This window comes from Zonotrichia albicollis, chromosome Z, assembly GCF_047830755.1.
Source record: "Zonotrichia albicollis isolate bZonAlb1 chromosome Z, bZonAlb1.hap1, whole genome shotgun sequence".
In the NCBI taxonomy this organism is placed as follows: domain Eukaryota; kingdom Metazoa; phylum Chordata; class Aves; order Passeriformes; family Passerellidae; genus Zonotrichia; species Zonotrichia albicollis.
In genome coordinates this window covers 32,016,306-32,022,305 of record NC_133860.1, presented here as the reverse complement: position 1 = coordinate 32,022,305, position 6,000 = coordinate 32,016,306, and the positions used below count along the sequence as shown (strand labels likewise).

General features: G+C 31.9%; 1 long non-coding RNA gene across 1 annotated transcript in view; it reads left to right on the top strand.

Annotated features, from left to right (window-relative positions):
• Positions 1-418: 418 nt before the first annotated feature.
• Positions 419-6,000, top strand: part of LOC141727065 (uncharacterized) — a 116,348-nt gene continuing 110,766 nt past the window's right edge. Inside the window, exon 1 of the long non-coding RNA XR_012578071.1 lies at positions 419-860. This is a non-coding gene — a long non-coding RNA (uncharacterized LOC141727065). The remainder of the gene's footprint in view (positions 861-6,000) is intronic.

Genomic DNA, 6,000 nt, shown 5'->3' with positions numbered 1-6,000 from the left:
TACTACATTAAAGTAGAACCTGGGAGGACATCATAAACAGCTCTTGTTTAAAGGGCATTGTGAAGGAGAGCCTTTAATCTGATTGATGAAATAAATGGAAAGTAATCTATCCTCTATTCAACAGCTTGTTGATGATATGAAAGAATTCCTACTGAAGCAAGCAAAGCTTTAAAGAGAAAGACCTCTTTCATCCTGTCAGCCTCTCATTTTTAGAAAAAGTTAAGTTTTTCATCATGGTTCAGGGGAGTTCTTGTAAAACGTTCATTGAAAATTTAAGAGCAATTACAGTGTCAGACAGCTAGAAAAATTGCTTTTACTGAGTGAGAGTTCTCTGACAGATGCATTGTGGGAGAATTGATTCTTTCTAAGGGATAAGTGAATTGTCATTGTTAGTCTCTTCTCATGACATCTAGCTAGATGTCATCTGCTTTGTAACAGAAGATTTGAATCAGACAACTGTACTCAACACTAGACAGTGTCTAGATTAGTTCAGCAAAGAAATAAGCCTGTACTCTGCATGGCATCAACTGAGCTTTTAAAGATTATGGATGAGAAAGGGTTTGAAAAAAAAAGTTTGAAAAATCAAAACTAAAGCTTTATAGCCACTTCAGAAAGCCTGGATGTTTAACCTGTAAGGAAGTCTGTCAAATCCTTGAGGAAACCACATAGAGAAAGATCAATAGAATACCTACTGGCTCCATTAGCTTGATGTAAAAAGGGGAAGAGGGAAACCAGCTCTTCCACAAGAGGAGATACATTATTCCAGGGATTAAGCGGGATCAGTTCTCTTGCAGAAAAGAAGACAAGAAAAAGAATGAAGATTCTTGGTGGGCCAGAACTGGAGTGAAAGGGCTTGTCAGGTAATCTAACTGATGATAAGAGAGCAGTTTATTGAATAGGAGGTGTCTCTAATTAGGTGTTCATTAGCATAAGGGTAGGTGCCAATTCTAATCTTGAGTTAGCAGCAGAAAATAGGCTGTCATTCACTCTGCAATCCCTGAGTTAACTTCTTCATCCTATATGCTTGCTGAATCCAGTCCTCATTTTTATGTGGGTTTTTTTCTGCTTGGACTGCAAAGATACATTCGGTGTGTATGAATGTCATTGGCATTTTCCCAAAATAGCACTGTCAAATTCATTAATATTCACCGTATTAAAATGCTATTTTGTTTGAATATAGTGTGCATGTATGTGGTTAAAAAAGAAGGTATGTCATTTTAAACATGATAATGTTTCAATCTGAAAGCTTCATTTCAGTTTCTGAGACTGATTTGATTGTAAATATAGATTAAAAAAAAGAAAGCAGCTATTCCTATTTTAAATAAATTCACAAGTATCAAATTATTTTTTAAAAAATATGAAAAATCAGATAAAATCAGATAAAGTATTCTCCAGTTCATAGTTAAACCAGTATACTCTTCACCAGCTCAAATTTTGGTAATATTTTGTGGCCAAGATTTAGTCAGTATCAGGCTTTTATATTTTACACTCCTAACTCTGTGCACTTTGTATATTTTAAGGCATGTATATAGATTTTAATTTAAACAGTGAGCATTTCTTAATTTCTCAGGAGTTAAACAGTGATGCATTTTTAGTTCTTTATATGTTCAATTATTTAATCCTTTAATATGAATGACATTATCATTTAGATTTAAATAAACTTGCTCCCCTTGGAGGGTTTCTATTTATTATTATATATCTCTTGAAAGGTTTGTTAGGATGGCCTTAATGTTTTAAGTGGAAATAAACATAATATTTCAGCTTTGGGAAGTATGGGCCTGAACTAAATGGTGTTTCCTTTTCTTAACATGTTTAGAACATCATAAGAGTTTATGTGCCATTAAAATATTCTTTTAAAGCAGTGGAAAAGCAAACTGTCAGGGCATCATTTTCAAGAAGTCGCTGAAGCTAAAAATCACTGACCTGTGTTAGTTTCAATACTGCTCCTGACATTTTTGCCATTAAGATTCAATAGATCTCCTTATCGATGTCCATAAGGCATTTGGATGAATCAATAATGATGACGGAAAGCAAACTGTAATTCTATTTTTAAAATGCTGCTATATAGAGCAGCACACAAAATTGATGCAAGTTCTTAATAGTTTTCCTTTTAGTATTCTAATGTTTTGTATTTTCACCTCAGTGAGTCTCCTTAGATATTTTGTTACAAATGGAGTTTGCTGTGTTTGTGTCTTCTAAATAAAAATTTTGCTAAATTGATAGGGTGGCACTGAATCTTTGACAAACTACAAAAATTGGGGATTTTTAAAATCATTTTTTCATAATCAATAAATTTTTTAAAATGTTTTCTCATCTAAATTTATTTCTGCAATTGTTAGAACTGTAAATATGTAGGGACAGATAATTACAGATATTGAAAAAGGCCATGCATCCTAAGTTGCATATAAATCAACAGTCTTTTTAAGTTTTAATTTTACCTTAAGGAAAATTAGGCATCAATTCTGTTTTGTAATGTGGAATAAATTATATGCAGTCTTGTAAGTAAACTGATTTACTGATTCACATTAGAAAAATGATCCAGAATTCAGTAAAGCTAGTGTAAGCCTCCACTGATTTCACTGCATTTTCACTGAGCCAAATCTAAAAGTCATGAAAAAGACTATTTCTAAACATTGCATTATTTTTACATACTTCAGAGAGGGTGTTGCAGTTAGAAGAGAGGGATTGCTTTGAGATTTTGGCTTGTGCTATTTCTGAGAGTAATGTTTCTATTTTTGCTGCAAATTACTAAATAAAAAGAGTTGGTGACATATACAAGTGTTAAAATATTTATCTATAGCAGAATTAAAATGTTGAGTGAAATGGGTGTTACTTGTGTGAAACTCACTACAATTTAAAGAATTTGGGTTTGGGGTATTTTTTTAAATATATCTAGACAAAGATCTATTTATCCCAAACATGTTTTCAATAAACATAAGGCAAAGTAAGACCAGTGATATAATATCTTTACAAGCATAATACATAGTTTTTAGGAAATCACAGCTGAGAAATTATTTCTCTTATTGCTTTTTCTCATTTACTGGTAATTGTACCTGCAACATCTCAGCTTTGGAGCGATTGTTCTGAGGAAAGATTTAATATGAAACACTTTTTTTTATATGTATATAATTGACAATTTAATATGTGCTCTCCAGTTCATGATAGTATATTTTTAATCAGTTATTTCTTATGAGGGGATTTTCTGTTTCTTATTGATTTTGTTTCAGATCAGATCCCTGCTAAATATGTAAGAATAACCCAAGTTTTGTTTTATTTGGTCAGAGTTTCTTTTCTGACAGACTTATAGTAATATTTCTTTACTTCACATAGCAGTTTCACTAATTATGCCTAGATGGACTTGATATTTCCTTTCAGAGACTGTTGCAGTCCTGGTATTTGTTTTCACGTATCATTGTGTTATACAGTTAGTGAAATTATTTACTCTATATCTATCAAGTAGTTATCAAATACTGCAGCAGAAACACTAACTTTTGAAAAGCAGTCCCTGTGTGTGTAATTGCTAAGAAGCAAAAGGAAGTTTACGAAATAGTTAAAGTTGGAATATATGGTTTCATTCTGGTATTTAACTGCCAAAGTTGAATGTGATGGAAGGCATCTGTGGCTGTGTTTGTGTAAGGTTGTCTTTAGTGGCAGAGTGTATTATCTAGTGTCACTTTATGAAACTTTCAGTGGTACAGCCTTTTTCTTTTCCAGTATGTGTGTAAGAATTACTTTAATCTTTTTTCTCTATGAGAAAAGATAAATATTATCTGCTGTATATACCTGATGAAACACTTATCTTTTTGATAATTAATGAACCCATTTTAAGTCCATGTTATGCTATCCATCTTTTGTGGTACTGAAATGGATGACAGTGTGATTATGTCTTTGAAAGATAAGTAAATGTGTGTGCTCTTAGATCATCAGGCTTTTAAAATACCAGGAAAGTAGAAGTATAGCAAAACTGGGAGTATTCCTTAATCTTGACTTATAATACAGAGTGGTTTGTACTTTCATTTTAAAATGTGCATTTTCTTGTACTACTACATACACAGGATTTTAAAGGCCTCTGCCAAGGTTTGTATTAATATTTTACATTTCATTTATGACTTTCCCCTGTATATCACAGAATAATTAATATGCAGTATATTGAATATTACATGAGTGAGCATTGACTTTAATACATTTGACATAAAAGAAATTTAAAATTCAGTAAGAAAGGAAGAATGTTGTGTTTTTTCTGAGAATTCTCAACACCATTACAAGTCAAATTAAGCTTTGAATTCTATTTCAGTGTTCTTGTCAATAGAAACTGGCTTACAGAGATAGAATTATAATTGATGGGTTTCTCAAAACACCTTTGTCAGTAAAGAAAAGTATAAGCTTTAGATTTCATTATTATAAAAGTATATTTTAAGAAGTCAAACAGATCCTCTTGAGTATCTTAAATGGTATAATTTTGGCCGTCTGTGTTACAATATGGAATAATGTCCAATTATCTCGTTTATCACAGCTTCTGAAACAGCTTACACTATAAATTATGTTTATTAAGGGCAAAATTATACTGTCAGCTTCGCACTTGCTTATCTTTGAAAAGTGAGTTACAGACCACACTTTACCATTTTAAAGGAGGGAAAAAGAATATAAATTGGAAGAGGTCAGTGGACCTTTGGACACTTGATTCTCCTGTACACCAGTAAAAAAGCTACTGCAGCTTGGAGGCAGTATATAACTGCATGTAGGCAGAGAATTTAAACTAAGTTCCAATCCAGGATCATTTCTAGAAAATTAAATCTGCATTTCTGGTTCTACATTTCTATTAAACAAAAGTCCATGCCTCAGAAGATTGTTATGTTTTAAGACCAGCAAATCCAAACTTGGAGATTATAATTTATTTTTAAAAAAATTAAAAATTGAGTATTAAATTACCTACAACTTTTCAGAATATCATCTAGAAACTTAAGGAGTAGCTTTTTCATTTGATTTCTCCACTGACTATTACTTTCTGATTCTTGTTTCTGCATTTGAGAAAGCGCCAAAACATCCTATCTGTATCCAGATTAATTTTATTTGTCTTGACTCTTGGCTGATAATCAGAAAGATAATACTTAACAACAGATACTATATGATCACAGGTGTTCCTTTGTTACTATGACAAGGGATAATTAGGAAACACATAAAGCTACAGTCATGTTTACTTAGATGCATATATTGTAATGAAATATGAATGGTGATGATCAGCTGATCATCAGAGTACTTTCTATATCATATTTTCAAAGAAGGAATGAAAACCAACCTTGGTTTGTGAGCAAAGTTTCCTTTCAAATGTTTATTTGTTTACTTAATTCCTTTGTCCATTAAAAATTATAGCAGTGTATTATTTAACTAACCAATATCTAGAAATATTTGCATTTGTCGGTAGTTGTTTCTTCCGTGAGCTAAAACTATGGTATTTGAAAAAGAAATAGATGATTGATTTCAATTCCTTAAGTTCAATTCCTAGAAATTAGACTGTCAGAAAAGATAGTTAATTAAATATTTTGGATGAAGGTTAATAGTAATGCAAGAAAATTTAGTTTTTAAGAAAGTTATCTTGTATACCCTTCTCTGTTTTATGCCAAGATGGCAATTCTAGTTGCTTGCATGTACTCTGAATTGATGACATCCTTAAAAGATGGAGCAGCATGACTTAGCAGCCAAGAGTTACCAAAAACAGAAAACCATTGATTTGCTTTGGTTCTTCCACCAAACAGGTCTTTGAATAACACAGTGTAGTCCTTAATGTTTTCAGTTAGTTTCTATTAGAAATCACTTCTTCAGTATGCACAGTCTCTGAAGATCTGGGGCATTTAAACTTAACACATGAAAGGTTGGACTCTGGTGGTTATTTTCTTTAGAGACCAGTAGCAAAATAATTAGTCTGTTTTGCAATCGACAAATATGTTCCTACAGAAGCATGTGCTCTAATATGTAAAATAAGTCATTGTCAAAATTGCTAAT